Raw genomic sequence first — 21980 nt, 5'->3', positions numbered from 1 at the left:
GAAAGACCTTGAAGGCCAGGCTAAGGAACTTCGGGACCAGTTGCAGGGATGCAACTGGGGTGATGATGTGAACAGATTATTATTATAGAAGACTCACTCAGGGAGGCTCTGGGAAGGAGTGAAAGAACGAGACTCAAGGCAGGAAAGTGGTGAAAATGTTCCCATGAATATGTTCTTTCCTCAATGTGCAGTTGGAGACCAAGTCCTAAAGCCATTAATAAAAATGGGGCCAAACCAAGCAGAAAGAATACCTCTGCTAATCCCTGAGTGAGGCAATGCTTTGTAAGAGAAAAAAAGAAAAAGAAGAAGAAGTTTGGAAGCTCTAGACCAGAAGTGGCAAAATGGGTCAAAACTGGCCTTTGGGCTTATTTTATTTGGCCTGAACAAAATTTTTTTCAGTTTGAATTAGGATTCAGAAATATGACTCTCTAGGATACATGATTTCAAACAGAGGGAACAGCAACTGCAAAGGCCCTGAGGCTGGAAGAAGCTTGGCATGTTTGAGTCAGCATGGAGGCTGGGCTGGCTGGAGTCCAACAAGGGAGGGAACAGAACTAGTCAGAAGCAGGCAAGCCCCACATCACACAAGGTCTCAGAGACCACAGCAAGGAGTTTACACTTTCTTCTAAACAGGATGGGGAAGCGTAGAGGGTGTAAGTGGTGGGAGAAATCTGACTTATATTTAAGAGTCTCATTGTAGCTGCCTAGAAGAGGAGGCAAAGGGACAGAGGTAGAAGCAGGGAGGCTCCTTAAGAGGCTGAGAGTCCAGGTGAGAGAAGACAGTGACTTCAACTGTGGCAGCTAGGGAAGAGGTTGTGAGGAGTGGGACCAGGGATCTATTTTAGAGGTGGGCCCTGCAGGCCTTGCTAGCAGACTGGCTATCAGCAGCCTAGGCCTGCGCAGATGGCAGGCTGGGGGGAGGGGAGCGTGTGGCAGCCACCCTGGACAATCCCCCTCTGTCCCACTGCATCAGAGGGACTGGTGGCTGCGTGGGGTGGGGACTTGGGCAGAGGCCAAAAGGCCAAGGCCAGTGTCTCAGGGCTGCCATTGTCCAAGGCTAGCGCTGGGCCCAGAAGGAGGCTCAGAGGGAGTATGGCACCATGAAGAGCCAGGAAGGCAAGAGGGGGAGCAGCAGGCTTGGGAGTAGGGGCCCCCACTCCCTCCCATGACACTGTGCATACTCCTGCTTTGTCTTGCTCCCATTCTGTAATTACAGAAATTACAGAGGCTTGCTTCAAACTGCAATCACTCTACTTGCTTTTATTTCTTTTTGGAACTCTGCAGTTCAAGAAAAAAATTAATATTGGGTTTGGCTTCATTCCAAAGAGAAACATAATGCAGTTTATTCTCTGCTTTAGGGAAAAATGCTAGGCTCAATAAATTGGACAGGCTTCATTGAGCATCTGTTGTGTATCCAGACCCATGCCAGCTCCTATCAAGGGAGAAGAGCCAGCATTTACTGAGCACCTATTGTGTGCCAAGCATTTAACAGGTGCTATATCACCCAGTACTCATTCCGCCTCTGTAAGCCAAAGGCTATTTCACCCATTTGACAGATAGGGAAACTGAGGCTTGCCCGTCTGTGGCTATGGTAAAGCAGTCTCAGCCGGCTTGGTGCTTCAAGCCCTTGCTATCCAAAGTGTGGTTCTCCGAGAGGTAGCATTGGCATCACCCAGAGGCCTGTTAGAAATGCAGAATCGTGAGCCCCATTCCAGCCCCATGGGATCAGAAGACGCATTTTAACAAAGTCCCATGCAAGCTTTGCAAGGGTGCACATGGAAGCTCTGGAGGTTGTAGGTTAGGGACGACCCCGATTATTTCACAGAGCTTGCATCCATTCCCTGCATGGGCAGGGGCTAGATATTTAGTGTGTTTGAGTATCAGGTATCCTCAGTGGTAATTGTGGACTCCCATGCCCCACAGGATGGCTGTGAAACTCCGAATCAAGATAATGCATGGCAAGAGGCTGATGAGAGCAGAGGGCCTCGTGCACAGGAAGTGCTCAGTAAACAGCAGTTTCGATTGCTATTCAAAGAGATGAATGGCCGGGGAAGTGCTTTGTAATTGAAAAACATTGCACAAATATGAGGACCGATTAATAGAGGATAATCATGTGCAGACAGTTAGAGGGAGGATGGATGTGGGCAGGTGGATGCAGGTGCTGTGGGCAGCCTTTGACACCACCTGCCCTGAAGGTTAGGGAGGGATCCCTAGAGAAGGTGCTCTGATGGAGAGGGGGCAGCTGGAGAGGGTCTATCAGGCCTCAGGACTTAGGTCTCAGAGACCCGAGTCTGGGGGTGAAGAGTCAATCAATCTTCACCAGCGTGTGAGCTGCAGCAAACTGGCCGGCCACAGGTCTAGATGGTAAGTCCTTTTCCTTGAACCCTCAGCCAGAGCCAGGACCTATGCAGCTTCCTTCCTGCTCCAGGCTTGTTCTCTGCCACACTTGTACACCTGGTCTATACCAGCAGTCTACAGATTAAGAACAAGGCCAAGAGGGGCACCTGGATGGCTCTGTGGGTTAAAGCCTCTGCCTTCAGCTCAGGTCATGGTCCTAGGGTCCTGGGATCAAGCCCCGCATCAGGCTCTCTGCTCAGCAGGAAGCCTGCTTCTCCTCTCTCTCTGCTTGCCTCTCTGCCTACTTGTGATCTCTGTCTGTCAAATAAATAAATAATCTTAAAAAAAAAAAAAAAAAAAAAAGAAACAAGGCCAAGAGAGGGCTGGTTGCTGGCCCAAGGTCGCACAGTACACAAACAGTATGATCCTTGGAGACCCCCACCACCCCAATTCTCAGCTCATTACACATTCAGAGTCAAGAGATGAAGGAAAGCAGCTCCACATCTTGCACAAACTTCTCATCTGACTCAACATACCTGAGAGGTAATTTGCAGACCCAGGTGCATTTCTTAATAGCATCTATTGTATACCTATGCTTCACAATATCCCACTGTGACTTTCAAGTAAGTCACTTATCTCCTTAAAGTGTTCGTCTCCTCATCAGGAAAAGGAGCCAACAGTAACTACTTCATGAGGCATAAGGACTGGATTTGAATTTTCTAGTGCTGTGCCCAGCCCAGCAAGTGCTAAATACACTGAAACTAAAATGATTACTGGCTCCATTTTGCAGATGACAGTACCGAGGCTCAGAGAGGTCAAATGACCTGTGCAAAGTCACATGGGATTTAACTCAGGCCCCCTGGCTCAGTCTGGTGGTATCTGCTCACCCAGCAGGTGCCTGCCAGACACAGGCCTGTATGAAATTCTCTGAAGCCTCTAGATGTAGCCTTACCACTTACTCAAGCCTTCCTGCTGGGTCCCAAGGAGAAGATATGTGACCACAGGTAGATGAGTTTCCCCAGCCTCATAAACCCATGCAGATAAGAAAACCCAAGCTCAAGCCCTTCCCCACCACTTGCAGCCCCGAGAGCCTGGAATTACAGTTTTCTGGGGTGCTCCCAAAACCAGAATGTGGGAGCTGGCTAGAGAACGCACCCGCCCACCCCCAATAAGCAGAGTGAAAGGGCAAAAAAGTCAGCTTTATAACTGCTAGAGGCTTAACAGACCCATCTAATGGTGAAATAAACTCCAGGAGTCAAGCTTCTCTTTCGTGGTGACACACAGAGAAAAAAATCCCCAAATTTCATTAACAAAGAAGGAAAGAAAAAGAAGATATCAGAGCACAAGAAGGAAGTGAGCCCAGCACTTAACTAACATGCCAGGGTCTGCTCTAAATGATTTATGTATATTAACTATTCTCACTCCCTCTCCATTTACTGATGGTAAACTGAGGCACGGAGAGCTTAAATTGGCTTGCCAAAGGTCTCACAGCTAGGAGTGAGGGGACCTAGGACGAATCCAGGCAGCTGGGCTCGTGGTGTCCATGCTCTTAAACACTCTATTCCGCTATCTCCAGTGGGACCCCCAAAACCCATCTTTTTTTTTTTTTAAGATTTTATTTATTTATTTATTTATTTATTTGACACAGAGAGAGAGAGAGAGATCACAAGCAGGCAGAGAGAGAGGAGGAAGCAGGCTCCCCGCCAAGTAGAGAGTCCAACGCGGGGCTCAATCCCAGAACCCTGAGATCATGACCTGAGCCGAAGGCAGAGGCCCAACCCACTGAGCCACCCAGGCGACCCCCAAACCCCATCTTTAAGGTGTGCAAGAGTGGCCCATTTCCAGCAAGCAACTCCCTCTAGGACAAATCCCCACAAGGACAAGGCCTGCTGTTCTTTTTATGAAACTGAAGGCAGGCTGCTGAGGTTTGGCTCCCGAGAGGTTAACTTGTTCCCATGGCCATATTGGGCAGAACTGCCAGTGTCCCGGGAGCCAACAAGAGGCCACATGGGATCCAGGATGATCAGCTCTCCCCAGGCCCTAGGGGCTAGAGGCTCTAATTAGCGTCCCCCAGAGGGGCAGGGGCAACCAGGCTCAAGGTGTGGTGATCCCTTCTGGGAGTCCCCAGTTTTCCCCCCAATTGCACATATGGGTCCTGTGTGCTGCTGGAAGGAGGCCTGCCTTCGGGCCATGTCTGCAGGGCAAAGAGGGAGCATGGCCAGCTGGAGACTCTGGAGCCTCAAGCCGCATGTGGGAATCCACTCCACCCATTACCAGCTGTGTGGTCTCCAGCCAGCCCCTTCTGCTCTTTGTCTTGGCTCTCCTCCGTGTGCAAGGACAGGTGCCAGACTGTGCCTTCTAGTGCCCCTTCTACTCTGTGTCCTCATTCTCATCTCACCCTGCGAGTCTAGCTTACCCAGTCAGTGGTGTGCTAACATCTGTCCTGGTCCCTAACTGTCTGCAAAACCCGACTGAGCACCTCCTCTCATCCAGGCAATTTTCAATCCAATCCAGCCCACATGGACTGTGCACACGAGGGTAGCAGGACCCACATTAGGTGCAGGGGAAGAAAGATACCAGTCGGAGTCTGGGCCTGCTGCCACTGAGCTCTCGGGATGGCTGGGAGCTCTCAGGACAGCTGGGACACAGGTAACCAGCATGCATGTGATAAATTCTTCATCAGCCCAGAGGAGGGATGGCCCTCTCCACAGGCACCTGGGAGAGAATGGCACTGTGCACCCTGACAGAAGGGGACAGAGGTGGGGAGGTTCTCTTTATAACCACAGCGAGAGAGAGCAGGACTGGGATCCTTGCCTTTCCCCAAGCCTAGCTGCTGGTCCATTTCAGGCAGAGAGAAAAGGGTGAACATGCATAATGCACTTAGGACCACTGAGGAGCATGGCGTGGCTGGCTAGAAGCTGGGTTGATTGAAGGAGTGTGACTGGAGAGGTGGAAAGCAGCAGCAAAGGGCTTTGAATGCAGGAAAAGGGCGGGCACTGTGTCCTGTAGTAAGAGCAGTGATCACACTGAATGCTTATTAAGTGCTTAATACGGTTAGTGCATTTCATAGATGATCATATTTACCTCTCACCACACCCTACTGCACAGATGTGGAAACTGAGGCTCAAAGCAGTAAAACACCTTGCCTGAGGTCCCAGATCCAGGAGGCTAGATTCCAGAGCCCATACTTCTAACTGCCCTTCCACACCTTGGGTATTGGGGGAGAACTGGGGGCCACTGGAGTCTTTAAAAGTGGGGAGATCTGATCCGGCGATGACTTGACAGGAGATTGGCACCTGGGGTGGGGGAGGACAGCACCACAGCTGGGATCACCGTGGAGGTGAAGGGGAAGGCCCTGTCACTATTCACAACTCAACTTCTATTCTGACTAATGGCTATTTGGTCTTATCTCCCCAGGTACATTGTATCCTCTACACAGATGGGACTCGGAAGTCCAAGACTTGCTCGGTTTCCCCCACACCCCTCAAACAGTGATAGATGCATACATGCTGTCCTGAGTTCCACCTTCCCTCCCCACCTGTCCCTCTGTCCCTCTCTGTGACAGCAGACCTTGTTATTAAAAGTCCTCAAGAAACGTCTGCCTCGGAGAAGGTGGCACTGGTCTCCAAAGCAGCGGTGTGCTGTGTTTACCAGAAGGCCCTCAGGAAAGCAAATGGAAGGCTGATTCTGGGGTGTAAATGCTCCCACTGCAGCGGGTTCAGGGAGCCACCATGAGGTCAAAGGACTGGGAGAAGATGAGCACACTCTGGGAGCGGACTCTTGTGTGCTTCCTGTAGGGAAGCTCACCTCACCTCCTCCACAGTCACTGGAGTGGACACTGCTGCTTCCGCAGGTGTGTGGAGCCCCAGTCCAGCCCTCTGTGGTGCTGAGGAGATGGAAGGGACATAGCGAGGAGGGCAGGCAGGAGGAGAAGAAAGGAGAGCAAAGAAAACCGGAGGGAGGGGAGTAGCAGAGAGGTGAGAACAGGGGCACGGGAGGAAGACAGAGGAAAAAGACAAAAGGAAAAAGAAAAGACAGTGGAGGGAGGGGGAGACAGGGTGCTGTCCTTTTCCTGTGGGCTGTGCTAGGCTCTACCCTATGATCTCACAGTAGCCTCTGGAGAACCAATGAAGGAGGGGGCCTGCATTTGAGCAGAAAGAAACATGGTGGCAGAGCCCACAGTCTCAAGTGGTTGAGGAGCTGTGACCCGGGACGCAGGCTACAGGGTCTGCCCCGCTGCCTTCCTCCTTTTGGTAACTGGACTTGCTGGGGGCCAGCCCATCCCTCTTTGCCTTCCTAACAGCTCGGAAGGCTGGAGGCCCCTAATGCCAGGTACCCTGCGCGGGGCCCTGGCCGTCCTGTCCTGTTCCAGGCTAAGCCTTTCCCCCTCCCTTCCTTGGCTGGCTGCGTGCAATTTTGCAGCTCTGCGCTCCAGGGGCTGCCTCAGCAAAGGCCCCGGCTCACCCAGTCAGAAAGGATTCACCGCGATTGGGAAATGAGAGTGACAGGCTGACCACCTGGCATTCTTGTACACCATTCTTCATCTTTGCCTTCTAAGACACTCTTGTAAGAAAACCAGGGGGTTAAATCACTGCTCTCTCCTGTTGGGAGATGTGCTTGAAGGACTCTGAAGGGCGTTCTGAAGGGCGTTAGGATAAACGGCCTTTAGAAACTCAGATTGGAGGTGGGGGGAGGAAAACACAGTACTGCAGAGACGGGCTGAACGAAATGATGATCTGTAATAAGTCACATGCAGACACGCCGCCTACACAGAGAGCCCACTCGGTGTCACGGACTAGCACTTCCGCCGCAGGGGCGCGGGCTATTTCTTCAGTTCCCTATCAAGCGTCCACACCTGGGGCTCCATTTCCAACTCTGTGGGCTTTATGGGCTCCATTCTATGGATGAACACACTGAAGCCCCAGAGATAAACTGTGTGCATCAAGATCACACAAACTCACAGTAAGAACCCGCGGGGATCTCAAACGGATGGCCTGTGGGGGCCAAGTGGGTCCCCTATATGTGTCTGGTTGAGTGGTATCAGAATTTTAAAACTTGCATTTGCAGGTTTTGGTGGGGGAGGCGTGGGGGGAATAGGCATGTGTTTTCCAATTTACTGCAAGTCCTGCCACGAGTGATATCTTGTCCCTGATCTCTTGATTCATTTCTTTGAACTGCCTGGCTCTCTGCTCTCTAGTTTGCAATCTAGACACTCCAGAAAGCTCTTCCTCTCAGAAAGCTCTTCCTCTAAGTGGTAGAAGGACAAAGTTACTCTTTCTCCTCTAGGAGATGGGCAAAACTATTGGGGATGGTAGGGATCAGAAAAAAAAATCTGTATTGTAATCGTAATTTTGTATCTGAGAAACAACAAATCCTATTGTTCTCAATAAAAGCTCAGCTGGATTTTAAAACAACGTTGAGAGACACTGCTTGAGAATATTTTGCAAGAATGAGGAGGGTGTGTATTTTCAGAGTTGATTGTGGGTCAGATTCCAGGGTCTTGAATATTTCCCACAAGAGAAAGCTGATTTTATTTTTAAGAGACTCAAACGAATGCTCACTTTAGCCAATGCATCTGTTCTTGATTCATTTCACTTAGCTTTCTAAAGGAATCTTTAGAGTATGCATCTCCCTTCTTTGTAAAGTGAAAAAACCACATGCAGCAAAAAAACCTACCCATTTGGGAAAATGGGATTTTTTACTGAGCACATTTTAAGTCCATGGTCTATGAACAAATTCATGAACACCTTCCGCTGGGCATGTCAAAGGGTATTTGGAGGTTGATCTGGCTGTGAGGACAGAGACAAGCAGAACAGGGGAGTGGTTAAGGACAATGGCCCCAAGGGAAAGAAAACCCTCAGATGCTGTGTGACTATAGGTTAGTTCCCCATCCTCTCTGAGACAGAGGTGATGATACCTACGTTTAGCTACTATGAGGATTAACTGAGATAATACGTGAAGTGATTAACACAGAGCCTGGTACAGAGAAAAATGCTTGCTACCTAGCAGGTATTATCATAAATCACTTGATTAGGGCTAATATTATTTGTTTTGTTTTCGATAGTTATGGGAGAAAGTCCTGGGCAGAATGCCGCAGTTATCTTAACCTATAGGCAATCAATAGAAGGGAATGGTGCCAGCATTGGGAAACGCTGATCAAATCAAAATCTCAGAGCAAATACTTTTTTAAACATGATTCCCAAAGTGGATGTGTGTACCTTTCCTGCAATTAGCACATCTGTTCAAATCTCAGTTAAATGTCAGCCATCTTCATGTGTCCATTGGATGAGTCCCCCTGACCCCTCTCCCGCCGCCTGAGTCGGAGTTGTGGGAATCTGAGGTCTTCAGGCTCCTTGCTTCACACCCTGTCATCCAGCCCCAGGATCAGCAGCAAACAAATGACCCTTTCTCTCTGGGAATCCAGAAACAGGTTGCTATCTCTGGGGGTGGATTTGCTCGGATAGGTTTGCGGAAACAAACAAAATGGTTGCTTGCCTCCGAGCCTTCAGGATCCCAGCTCTCACCATTGCTCTTAAAGCAGCCCAATAACCAAGTCCGGCACCCTCTTTCTGCTTCCCAAAAGGAGTGGGCTTGTCTGCCAGCTCCATCACATCTTTGCCAGCATGCAAATGATACACTTTGGGGCTTCTCAGGGTGTTAACCCCATGCTCTCCAATCCCCGATGAGGGGAGTAAATATTTTGCACCAGCTGCGCAGGAGGGAGAAATGGAAGAGCGTGGGTGCGAGTATTTATTTTCCAAAAGGGTTCACAGCATGGGGTCATTTAATTGGCTGGCAGAGAGAAAAGGCAATTTTCCCCAGTGTGGTGTGCACATGGGCTTTTAGGGAGAGCACGTTGCAGTGAGGTACATCAATCATGCTTTCCCAATGCAAAATATTGATGTATATTTTTGGTGATGGGGACTGTTCATTTGTTCCACTGATATTCACTAGCCTGAAATGAAGAGCTCTGCTATTCATCATTCTCATCCCCATCTTAGCCAGTTCCACCCCTCCAACACCACAATTTCCAAGCTGCTACCCAGCTGGGAGTGGCTCCTTCTCCTAGCTTCTCCTCTTTGGTTAATAATCCTAGCTACTGTTGACTGCACTGTGCTTAGGAGCCGGGTTTGACGAGCTCTCTACCTTACCTTATTTGATCTTAGAATAATCCTATGAGGGAAGTCTGTCATTGTCCCCGCTGTGCAGATGAGGACGCGGAGGTTCAGACAGCTAAAGTGACTTGTTCAGGGTCACGCAGCTAGGAAGTGGTAGGGCGGGATTGGACTTTGGCTCCCAAGTTGATATGGGTAGCTAGCTGTCTTGCCATACTATTTCCCCACTCCTCCCGGGCTGGAACTGTCATCCCTGGCCCATCAGAATCCCCATGAGCACTCTCTTCAGCAGTCTTTGGAGGGGTTGAGGTGCCCTGAGTGCAGAGCTCAGGGCCGGCTCCCTTCCGGTTCCCACCAATTGCTTGTACTCTCCAGGTGCTGCTCCAGGCCCGCCCCGGGGCCTAGTCTTCAGTCACCAGTCTGAAATTTAGATCCCAGCTCCACCTCTCCCCTGGCTGTGTGACCTGGGTGAAGAAGAGTCAGGCCACCTCTCTTTGCCTTACGTCATACCTCCACGAAGGGCTGGTAATTATCCTTTTCTGCCAAGGCTGTGGGAAGGATGGAACTAGGGGAGATGAGTGTCCCCCACAGCTCTCTCCATCCACCCAGCTTCAGTCTCCTTGGGGAAGCTCAAACCCCAGACCCAGTCCCCTCTGCACTCTTGCTCACTTCCTCCAGCAGGTCCCGAATCAGCATTCAACACACATCACTCTGCCTGTACAACGCCATTATCTCCCGAGGACACAGGCTCCGTTGTCACGGCAACCAGAGTCCTTCCACCAACTCTATTTAATAATTTCTCAACAGTGAAGCTGGGCTGGCTTGGGGCAGGGGAAAGAGCACTGGGTTAGGGGTTAGAAGCTTTCGGTCCTAGCGCCTGTGGTCCTAGGACTCCTCCCCTCTGGGCCTCAGTTTACTCATCTATAACACAGGGGGGTCTGAAAGGAGTGGATTTTGTGACTTTCTCTCGCCTAGAAAAACCTAAGAAACAGTTCTCCAGGTCCAGGAAGCAGAAGGCAGGGAACTGGAGCCACTAGACAGTGGGTGGAGGTTTAAGTAATATCCTATATCCATGAGAAGAACCAGAAGCTACTTTAGTGACCAAACACTCTCCTTCTACTGAATTGCCCACCAGAATGTCACTTTTCAGATGTTTATGCAATCTCTGAGTTCAGAGCTGGGGTTGGTTAAGAGACACAGTTTTGCCTGCAGCCATCACAGCCCCTATTCTCCCCATTTTGAAAATGTGTAAACAGAGGCTCAGAGGGCAAAAGGATTGTCCATGGTCACCCAGCAGTGTAAAGTCCAGCTGTCCAGGAAGGCCAGGTTGGTTTGCCAGGGAAAAAGAGCCGGTCCACCTGCCTGTCGTGCCTCCCCGTCAGCCCACAGCTGAATGTGCTCTGGTCCCCAGCTTGTGGCCTCTTGCTCACACTGAGAAAGACTTGTAGATCACAAAAAGCAAGAGGTAAGTACCTACGATGTGTCCCACTATGCTGGGCACCAGAGATGCCAGAAGACACTGCATTCCTGCTGGTAGGGTATGTACAGTTTTGACTGTGAGCAGCTCATCAAAGGCTGGAAACAATGTCTGATTTGTCTCCACAATCTACGGTCGGACGTGGCATATAGAAGGTACTCAAAATTTTACCGGGCACAGTTGTTTGTCCGCTGCTACCCCTGAAGGTAACCTGTTTAGGCCCCCAGAGGCCTCTATGAAAATGTTCCAGAGTGGCCACCAACATCCCTAGCCACAAAGTGCCACTGTGGACCCCATGCCAGGGAGGGGACCAGTGTGGATAGGCTTTGTTGCTCTTGTCTTGGCCCTGCAGTTGGGGAGGGGGTGGTTCTGCCTCAGCCTGGGTCCACAGCACCGCTTTTCAGCATGGCCACAGCCAGCCCAGTGGCGCTATTAAACTCATCCCGGGTTGGCATTTTCATTTAATACCCGTGGCATAATTAACAGTGCTGCATCTGCTCTGTCATTAGTGGCATTCACTGCCATTTGGAGAAAGGGCTCTTATCTTCCCCAGTCATTAGTCTCGGGAGGCTATTATGGGGGAAATGGAGGAGGAAACGGGGCGTGCAGCCACCCTTCCCCTGCCTGGAGAACCGGCGCCCGGCTTGGGGAGCAGCCCATCGTCCAGTCCAGTCCAAATCCCTTGGCTTTATGGACTGAGAAAGCAAAGTCCAGAGAGGGGTAAGGACCCTGCCCTTTATTCCTTGCAAGTTCAAGGCCATCCCGGAGTGCAAACACAGGCCTCTGGGTCCCGCAGACCTAGATCTGAGTTGCAGTTCTGCAGCACATCAGTGGGGCACCCCTAGGCAACCATGTGAGCTCTGGGCCTCATTTTTCTTATGGAGGATCCTAGAATAGTGCTTGTCAAGTCCTCAGCTCAGTGCCTGGATCATGGGATCACAACCAGAGCTCAAAGGCCAAAAAGGGCTTGTAGCTATCTGATCATTTGCTACCAACCTGTTAAAAATGTATGCAGTTAAATTCCATCTTCATATAATACTCTCGATATGACAACTTCTTCCCTGTTCCCAAGCTCACTTTTTTTTTTTTTTTTTTTTTAAATCCTAGGTGATCTCAAGTTCTGAGGACATCTGACATGAGAGCAAAGGGGCAAAGGGACTCGGGCAGCAGGGGAACTGGACCCAGGACAAGGGCATGGGAGCCTTTGGCTTTGGTCACTTTTATTTTGCATAGCTGACATTCTGCCTCAGTGAGACAAAGTCCCTGTCTCCTCCACTGTGACCTCTATTCAGGTGCTTTCCAGAGGTAGTGGTAAGCATGAAAAGGCATATGGGGGCTGGCATCAGCAAGGCTTGGGTTCAAACTCTGCTGTGCAAGCCAGGGTAAGTGACTCCATCTCCCTCAGCCTCCAGATCTTCCTCTGGCCAAGGAGACCGTAGAACCTAGACACCCTACGCCTAGCATCTTTCTCATCTGCCTCAGGCCCAGGACTGGTGCCCAGGGGGTGTGCCAAACTCAGTGGCTGGGGAAAAGCTGGCTGGGTTGGGGGGGGAGAGTCAAACTCTCAGGCATCCCCACCCCCCAACACCCTAGTAGGAAGCTCCCAGAACTTGTGATTTTTCATCATCTCCAGCAAGAGCAGAGGGGAACTGGGGGTAATGGCCAGAAGAACTGACTGACACCCCCCCCTTTTCTACCCTCTTGTCCGGGAAGGACTCAGAACTAATCAGCCTGCTCCTCCAGCAGGTCCCAAACAACCCAAGGCTCACCTAGGAATACTGCCCCACATGCTTCCTGGTTGCCAGGGCCCTGAGATCCTTCTAGACAACCTCACAGGGCCCCTGGTATATTTGTTTTCATCCAAAATCACCTCGATATTCAAGCACTGTCTGAGAGTAATCATCCCTTCCTTTCCTCCCAAATCTGGCTACTGCTGGGGGCCCCCTGGCCAAATGAGCACACGTCAGACTCCACAAACTCTGGGCATAACTGAGGACATGTTAGCCTCTGGCCGGAGCTCAAACAACAGGGAAGACTAAAACGATGCCGGGGGCCTTCTCTCCCACACTGCATGGCTGTGCCTTCCCACACGATCCTGCCGTCAGTCCCTGTGTGGCTGGGGTGCTGCCCGCCACAGATCGGGCTCGTTGGGCTCCTTCTCAAGGGGCAACCTGCTGAATTTGAACTTGGGTTTCATCAAAGTGAATCCCATCAGCTGGCAATCCAGAGGTCAGGAATAAGTGTGTTCAGGGCTTGTTGAGCTGCAGTTTCCCCATCCAAAGGATGGAGATAATAATGGCAATAATAATAATAATAATAACAACAACAATAACAGTTTCACTTGGAACCCCCGGGGCTATTGCAAATTTCAACTATAAAATTCTATCTAAGTGTTGGGACGCCTGGGTGGCTCAGTGGGTTTAAGCCTCTGCCTTCAGCTCAGGTCATGATCCCAGAGTCCTGGGATCTAGCCCCGCATTGGACTCTGCTCAGCGGGGAGCCTGCTTCCTCCTCTCTCTCTGCCTGCCTCTCTGCCTTCTTGTGATCTCCATCTGTCAAATAAATAAATAAATAAAATCTTTAAAAAAAAAAATTCTACCTAAGTGTTAAGTGTGCATGAACTCATGTGTGTACACAGAGACCTCATTTGAATCAAGGTCATTCTGACCTGGGCTTTACGAGAAAACTAGCTTTAAAAAAATGTCTCTTTTTGTTTGACATAGGATTCTTCTCCAGGATATCAAGGACCTTATTTTCTTCCCCTGGAATACTTATAGGATCAAAAGACACACCAGCTTCAGGAACATTTTTCCGCAAACTCCAAAGTACTTTTCTGATGATCCGGAGTTTTCTCGGCACTAAGCTTCAGCAAACTGCAATTCTGATACCAAATGTTGTTGCTCACCTCCCGTGGCTGCTGCCCTCTCCCTGGACAGAACCTCCTTACCAAACAATAAGGTACCAAAACAGCCTGCTGTCAACGTTTTTCGGGGTGTCTTTGACCTTGAACATCCCTCTGGTCAGGGCTCAGTTGTGTTAGGAGCTGGCATGCAACATTGATCTTGCAGACTCTGTGCACTGACAGGTGGGCAGAGCTGCAGGTCACCATCTGAGACAGCCACCAACTCCTGCATCCTCCAGCCAGGTCTGTATGCCAGGATTCCATCCGGCCCCGGAAGCTGGGGGCCTCTCTTGGAGCCAAGAGGGCCCCCGACACCCTAATGTGGCCTGTTCCACCTAGCTGCATACCCCCTGCTTTCAAAGAGCCACGGCCAATCACTCAGCAAGACCTGGCCTCCTTGTAATTTCCAATTTGTGACAAATGTAAAAATAGAAGGCCATTCGATGCAGGCGGCTCACATCAAATTGGATGCCGCTTTTCGTGTCATGTCAGATCACGGTTAACGGAGCTGACTGACTTAGTCGCCTGCTCTCAATGGCTTCCAGAGCAGTGAGAGGGTAGGAGACAAATTGGGGGACACCTAAGAGTTAGGGAAAGGTGGCTGGGTGCACAATATTGAAGCCAGCTTTCAATGAACTTGGAAGTCTAGCTCACAAAGACTTAGGACACTAAGTCGCAGATCCCAGGGCACTTGAGTGCAGATCCCAGTTTGCACCCTAGCAGCTGAGGGACCTCAGGCACAAACTCATCTCTCCCTGCCTCCGCTTCCCCTAAGGAACACCACCGGCCTCCCAGAGCCGTGGCAAAGCTCAATTGTTGGAAAAGGGGGGGGGGAGTACTTTCCAACCGTGCAGCTCCATAAATGGGGTGTGTGGTCCTTGCCAAGTGAGCAGCACTGGGGGGGGGTGGGGGGGAGCTCTTCTGGGGCTGGGATGTCAACATAGGGCTGCTGAGCTGGGGCTCCAGGGGCCACTTACTAGCCTAGCAATCCTGCAGCAAGCGCCCTCACCTCTCTTCCTCTCGGTTTCCTTACCTGCACAGGGACAATCCTATGTACCCCACGGGGTTTTGTGAAAATTAAATGCAATGATGTAAGTAAAGCACACAGCACATTCCCTGGCAGATCATCAACGTGCAATAACTGTTAGCTATTATTATTATTATTGATGATATTATCGCTGGAATAATATTTAGTGGGGTGTGTTTGTTTGTTTTTTTTTTCTTTTTGCTGTTTGTGACTGAATCCAAGTCTGTGCTGAAATATCACAGCTTGTGTTCACACCTACCATCTACGCCAGGCAGCCCTTATCCCTACTATTAGCTGGGTTCCTTACTGACTCTCTCGCTGACCTTCCCCCTGGCTCTGAGGTCGGCAGGTGAGCTCCAAGTGAAGATGTTACATGTTCACAAAGCTCCTGGAGGCACGTTTCCTGGGAAGCCCTATTTCGGGGTCCATATCTGGCCTCCCAGCCATTTCCTGCTCTTAGATACCACACACTCTTTCCCTCCATCTCCCAGGAACCTTCAGGGAAAGGGGCAAAAAGGCGACACAAAGAAACACATGCACCGGGTCCCTTTGAGGCGAGAGTGCAGAGGAATGCTACGAAGAAGCCAATCTCCTCACCAAGAGGGGCCCCGCTGCTCTTTGCAATTGGAGTCAATTCAAGGTTGTTTTCATCCTGGCAGGGGCTGGGCTCTGTCCACTGTTCTCTGGGCACAGAGAAGCTCAGGCAGAGAAGCTCAGGAGACTGCGCAACAGGGAAATTGAAGGGGCAGTCTGAAACGGGCAAAATCATGCCTGCTGACACTCACATCTCCATTTCCTTCTGGGGAATAAGGCGATTAAGGGGCTCTAACTGGGTTTTGTCCTGTAGCTACAGCGGAGGGAGGAGGGATGGAAGGACAGGGCTGCTGGGGTGGTGTAGCTTCAGTGATCAAAAGCAAGGAAGCTGGGCACACCTGAGGCCAGGTGACAGAGAGGGCCTCCCAAGGACAAAGGGGGCAGACTTGGGGATGGACTTCAGATGCAGGGGGCTAGAGGTGGTGGACAAAGCTTAATGACTGGCACCTGGCCTGTGATGCATATACGTGCTAAGAGAGGACGGAGAAAGCCATCTCCGAATTCCAAGTGTCTTGAAACAGCTCTGTCTCAGCTGCTGAGCTCACAGCCAAGCCTAGGAACAGTGTCTTCATGTGATGGCAAGAAGCCATCTGACATTAGTGCTTTATTCAAGCTCTTAGCATATGCCAGGAGGTAGAGAAATAGCCACTGGTCAGACACCAGACCCCAAGGCCTAACTGTCCACCATTCAGTCCCAACCACCCTTCCATGTCATTCTGTGGAGGTGAAAACTGAGGCCTAGAGACCCAACAGTGGGGCTGAGTGTTGGCCAGGAAATCAGAAGAGCGGGATTAAAATCCCTGTCCTGCCTCTTCCTAGCTGGGTGACCTTGGGCAAATCACTTCCCCTCTCTATACTGCAGTTTCCTCCCCTCCGAAGTGGGGATTAGAAGAGTACCTACTGTGCAAAGTTATGATAGGAATTATGAGCTGGCCACACTGGACTCCAGTCTTTCCTTTCAGTGGGGATGAGAACTTATCCAAGGTCACCACTGGGCCAGAAAATGGCAGCACCCCAGCTCAAAGCCAACCCAGCCAGGGCCGGTTCTGGTCTCAGTGTCTACTTTTCAGAGCCTCCCTGGCTCAGTGACATAGAAAGATATTGCAGGTCAGTCCATGCTGGCACCTTCCATCCATTCAGGCTTTATTGTAAGACACTTTGTAAGTGCTGCTCTGGGCTGGGCCATGCATAAACAAATGGCATTTGGAGTTCCTGATGGCCAGGCATGAGAAATCCCTCAGAGACAGAGCCATTGTGATGGAGTTGCTCTTTTCTCTTTACCCTCTGAGTTGCTTCCTTCTGGGCCTCTTGATGCCCCTCTCAGCTCCATCCCAAGTTTCTGGGGACCCACCTCCCACACCTCCAGCCCCAGAATGAAGGGATGCACACAAGAGAGCTGGTCCCTGCTTCCTCTCCCACAGCAGCTGCCCCTCTCCCGTGTGGTTCTCAGGAATCGCCCCACTCTCCAGAGGCTCTGCCAGACAAGCCTGGCTGTGTGCCCCGGCCTGGGACTCACTGTTTGTCCTCCAAGCCCTGGCCACCGAGCCAGCGCTTGGCTGGAGAGAGAGCGTTTTCTTTGTTTGCTGCTTGCCTGACAATTTATTTCCGAGACTCAAGAGAGGCTCAGCCATTTTGCCCTGGATGCTCTGGGGAAAGGTCCCTCCCACTCCTCCTTGGACTTATATCTCTAAGGGCCAAGTCTCCTCTTCCTCCTCTGCCTGGGGGAGGGCCAAGACTGCTCAGACCCTGATCAGAGCAGAGGCTGGGTCAACCCTTCCCAGAGAGAGTGCTCCAAACAGAGAGAGAGAGAAAGAGGGAGACAGAGGGTACAAGTTGCCTGTAGTTCCCACTGATCTCCTTTGTTCTGGACTTTGAGAGTTGGGGCAGTCTTTTCAGACTCCCTTATGAATACATTTTTCCCAAAGTTCCCAAAGAGAAAAATCTAAGCAATACCCAGCACCCAACACCCCCTCTCACCAAACACCCACTTTGTGTGTCACAGAAAAATGAAGGTCGACCCCAAAGGCCATTCAACATAACCTGACAGCCTCTGATTTGGAGGTGTCACCAAAGCTCAGGAGCCATTTTACTCAGTGTTTCCCCCTCCACCTCAGCTCTTCATGGGCTGGGGTTTCTAGGAGACGCAGGGAGCGCTCCAGCCCCATATCGGGAAGAAACAGGGCTTTATCATTTGGCTTTTTTAAATCCAATTTTCTCCTTGGGGTCCATGTCTATTTTGGGAAGAGATTAGCTAAGAGCCTCAGTGGGGGACTGCCCGGTCTAAGTTCCTTGTCTGAAGACTAAGTCAAACTGGAATAGGGCATCTGTGGGTGCCCCCCATAGGGGATGGTGGGCACAAAGGGACCAGACACGGAGACCTAAGGGTCATTGCCCTGAGGTAAGTAACCCTGGCAGGCAGTTTCCCTTTCCCCATCCCCAGTGAGAAAATGCGGGACACAAGAAGGTGAAAACAGTTTCTGCGGCGACAAGGGGACACTGTCCTCAAACCCTCGGAGGGAGTCCCCTCACCCCACATTCCTCAGGGAAAGGAGTGGAGAGCGCGGCGCGAGCTAGTGTGCGCTAAGCCCAGACTGAGGTAAATGCTTTTTAGCCAACGTCTCCCCAGAGCTTGAGCTGCCCCAGGATGGGAAGCGGGTGACCCACCCCCAAGTCGCTCGCCCCAGAGCCCTTAGAGAATAAATGAGGCGCACGGGCTCTACCTCGGCGCATCTAACCCCAAGACCGACCAGTGGCCACGTCCTCCGCAAAAGCTCTTCGAATTATTCACTCCCGGGGTCCCGCCGTCCCCTGAGAAATAAATGGACGCGGCGCTTCGACGGCTCCAACTAGGAGAATCCAGCGCCAGCTAGGAGGTGCAAGGGGACTCCACGCCAGGGAAGGGGGCAGGAGGACTCTCGCGACGCTCGCGCGAGTCCCCATGCCCCCCGCGCACCCCGGGTGAATCGCCCGGGCTCACGTCGGCGGTGGGAGCGGCGTCCCGGGCTCCTTCTTGCAGCCCTGAGACGAGCCGAGGGGAGGCGCGGGGGTTGGAATCCGGATGCCCGCCCCCACCCCGCCCGGCCGAATCTGCCCGGGCCGTCCCGGGCTCTGCGCCCCGCGCCCCGACGCCGGCCGCCCCTTCCTACCTGCGGCCCGGGCTGGCGCTGCCCGCAGCGGGCGCTGCGCGGGCAGCTCGGCCGCACCGGTGCGCTCCGGGCGCGGGGCCGCTCCGGACTCCGGCCGCGCTGCGCTGTCGGCTCCTCGGCTCCTCGGCTCCGCGCCGCGCGGCTCGCCCGCAACCTCGCCGCTCGCTCGGTCTTCCGAGGGCGGGCGGAGGGACACCGGGAAGGGGCCGGGCGGGGGAGCCAGGGACGGAGGGCGGGAGCGCGCGCGGGCGGGGGGCGGGGCACTGCTCCGGGAGCCCGCCCAGCCCGGGGAGGGGCGTCGCCGGCCGCCCGCCCCCCGCCCGCGCTCCCTCCACCCCCTGGCCCGCGCCGCACTCTACCCACCCCGCAGCCTCCTCGCCGGCAGCTTCCCCCCTTCCTTCTACTTGCGGTCGCCGCTGCTCTCTCTGCGTTCCCCTCCTCTGCCCCCTTCTCTCTCCATCCCGCCTTCTTCCCCTCTTCCCCTCCTCCTCTTTTCTTTCCTGCTTTCCCTCCCCTCTCCCTCCTCTCTCTCCCGCTTTGCCAGCCCACCTCCATCCGTTTCGCCTGCTCCCCTCTCCCCCTCCTCTTCTCATTCCCCTATTCCTTCTTCTGTCAGTTGGCCTCTTTCCTGCCTTGCCCTAGGGTCCTCAGCCCGCGTGTCTTGGTCTGTTTCCCATTCCTTCTCATCACTGATTTACCTCTTGGCTTTTTTCTTTCCAGCCTTGCAGACCACTTCTGTTGGTCTGTCCTTTTTATTTCTCTTTCTGGCACCTTTTTCCCTCTGTAGATCACAAGGCCTCCTCAGTGGAGGTGGGGGTGGCAGTGGGCTCCTGGCCCACTCTCCTCTCTTGGCGGGTCAGCCTCCTGCTTCCTGTTAGGAGGGGAACACAACTTCTGACCTGAAGCTAACTAACTGGCTCTTGGTGCCAGGCTGGGGGTGTGCCTGTGGCAGGAAGGGGCAGTTTGCTACCAAGGCTTGGTCTTAGAAACACAAGTCGTTATGTACGTGGATGGACAGATGGATAAACAGACTACTAAAAAGGGGAAAGAGCCTGGAACAACACCCAAGGGATGACCTCAGAACCCCCAAGACATCTTCCTATTTCCAGTTTCTGAGGTTTGAGGGATTGTCCCAGAGAAGCGTCTCTCTTAGCGGGTCCCAACCCAGTGCCTGAGGACTCCTTCCCTCCCCTTTGCCAAGTCCTGACATCGCCCCCATCCACCTCCATTTTCACAAAGGCTCCTGGGAATGGGGCCATGACTGCCCTTCCCTCTCCGTTCCCCCAAGGACTCATAGAAAGGATTCCTTCTCTCCAGCCCTGACCTACTCTTTGCCTCCTCTCTTTTCCCCTAGGCTGGCATTTCCTGATTGACTTGCTATCCTCTACGCCACCTTGCCCTTCGCTTGGGTCATCCATCCTGGCATCCTATGACACACAGTGCTCCCCAAGGCCACCCTGGCTTCTCCTGGTTCTTTGCCCACACTCACCCACAAGCATGGAATCCTGATACCTTTCTTGATGTCTTCCATCCATCCCTCCCCCCTTCACAGGTCACCAGCTTCTATATGCTTGTAACCTCCACTGGTACTTCAGATAAATATATATTGTGCTTCTACCTCCCAGGCACCGTCCTATGCTCCAGGGACACAGTGGTAGACAAGAGAAACCTCAGGATGGTCTTGGTCAGCATGGGAGATGGGCCAGATAAGCCCAGGGTGACTAGCTCTTCCAGGAGCATACATTTCAGGGGGGAACTCAGACCAGCTTCGGGTGGTTCAGGAAGGTTTCCTCAAAGAAATGCTATTTGAACTGAGGGCCAAAGGATGATTAGGAGATGTGTGGATGGAGATGTGGGGCACAGCTTTGAGGGAGGATAAGAGGCTAACTAAAATGGAAGCTGTTTTTGCTTGCCTGACATTCATTTCAACTTTTTAGGTGATAGCACCTCAGTTTTTATTTGGAGAACTTGCCCTCCTCCACTCACATTCCTGTGGCTGGGTGGGGTTCCCTCCTTCCAGGGTTGGACATATGGCCCAAGCAGGGCCAGAGTACATCACCCTGACCTCTGTGGGGAAGGGGGGATGGAACACATGACATCGACTGGCTCGGTGAGAACTCTTCCTGGGACTTTTGCTAAAACTGTTGTCAAACACAAGCTTGATCTCTACCACAGCTCTTAAGCCTGGAGCTGCTAGCAGCCATTTTTGTCACACCTGGAGCAGACCTTACCTGAAAATGAAACCAGCATAGAGTACGGAAGAGCTGGGAGATGGAGAGGGGACTGAGTTCTGATGAATAACGTCTGAGTATCTGAATCTAGACATGCCTGAAGGCTGTATAGTTATTTTAAAAAAAACCCATTAAGTTCCTTTTAGTCAATTATGCAAGTTTGAGTTCAGTTTCCGGTGCTTAAAATCAAAATTGTCCTGATGAATCCAGGGCTGGATTGAGAAACATGAAGCATCACCTATATAAAGAAATAATCATAAGCACTTCCATCTTCCCACTTCCATCCTGCCTTTAGGTCTCCTGGACCACCTTGTTTGCAATTGTCTCTCTCTCTCTCTCTCTCTCTCTCTCTCTCTTTTTTTTCTAGATTCCTGATCAGAAGTTCATTCTCTGCTGTTTTCATTTCAGTACATGTGTTTTGCCTACATACCAAAGCAAATCCTGGCTGTCAGGTCAGTTTCATCGGCTGCCATCTGATGCTTGAATTATCTTCACAATATTCCCTGCTCCCGGTCCCCTCTCCCCCCATGACTGTCTAGCATCTGTCTGCACATCTTCAATGATGGGAGCTCTTTATTCCATCAGGCAGATGGTTTCAAATAACAAACTCTTATCTCAATGGAGTTCTGAAAACTGTCACCTGTGCCGTGGGGTTTGGGTAAGAGCCGTTGTACTAGAAAGCTGACGTTGGTGTATGGAGGACCTTCATGTCCTTCTTAAAATCCCCAGTTAAAATCTTCCAGAGAACTCACAGGTGTCCCCCATGGACTAGCGTGGTGGGTTCCATTAAGTAGCGTTTCCAGAATGTGGCCTGGCAACGAGGGGTGCTAGCTAGGATAATTGTCAGAGGAGTGGAATAATTTGGAAGGGAAAAGCTCTTTTCTGTTCATCTCCTTGTAACATTCTTGTGATTTCTGTTCATGGGTAAGTCTCAGGTTGGTGCTAATTTTTCATTAACACCTCTCCAAAGTACTGACCAATCCCATTTAAGAGAGAGATAAGCCCTAGGATGCCAGCCTTGGTAGACAACAATATCTAGTTAGAATTGAATGCTTGGCTCATTTGTCCTTGCGTTTCTTTTAATGGAGACCTATTTCTGGCAAGCAATACTGATCTTCTAGTTATAGCATGATGTACAATTTCCTTTTGGG

The 21980-nt window shown here is 51.6% G+C and overlaps 1 protein-coding gene across 2 annotated transcripts in view; it reads right to left on the bottom strand.

Annotated features, from left to right (window-relative positions):
• Window positions 1–18825, bottom strand: part of SLC6A1 (solute carrier family 6 member 1) — a 43710-nt gene extending 24885 nt beyond the window's left edge. Inside the window, exon 1 of one of the 2 annotated variants that reach the window (XM_045063314.1) lies at window positions 18599–18825. The gene's annotated coding sequence lies outside the window, so the exon portion shown is untranslated. The remainder of the gene's footprint in view (window positions 1–18598) is intronic. The other variant, XM_045063313.1, reaches the window with a different exon arrangement.
• Window positions 18826–21980: the final 3155 nt, after the last annotated feature.

Source organism: Mustela putorius, unplaced genomic scaffold, assembly GCF_011764305.1.
Source record: "Mustela putorius furo isolate JIRA1106 unplaced genomic scaffold, ASM1176430v1.1 tig00003850_pilon_pilon_pilon, whole genome shotgun sequence".
Lineage (NCBI taxonomy): Eukaryota > Metazoa > Chordata > Mammalia > Carnivora > Mustelidae > Mustela > Mustela putorius.
Note: the sequence above shows the minus strand (reverse complement) of the source record. Positions and strands in the feature narration are given on the sequence as shown.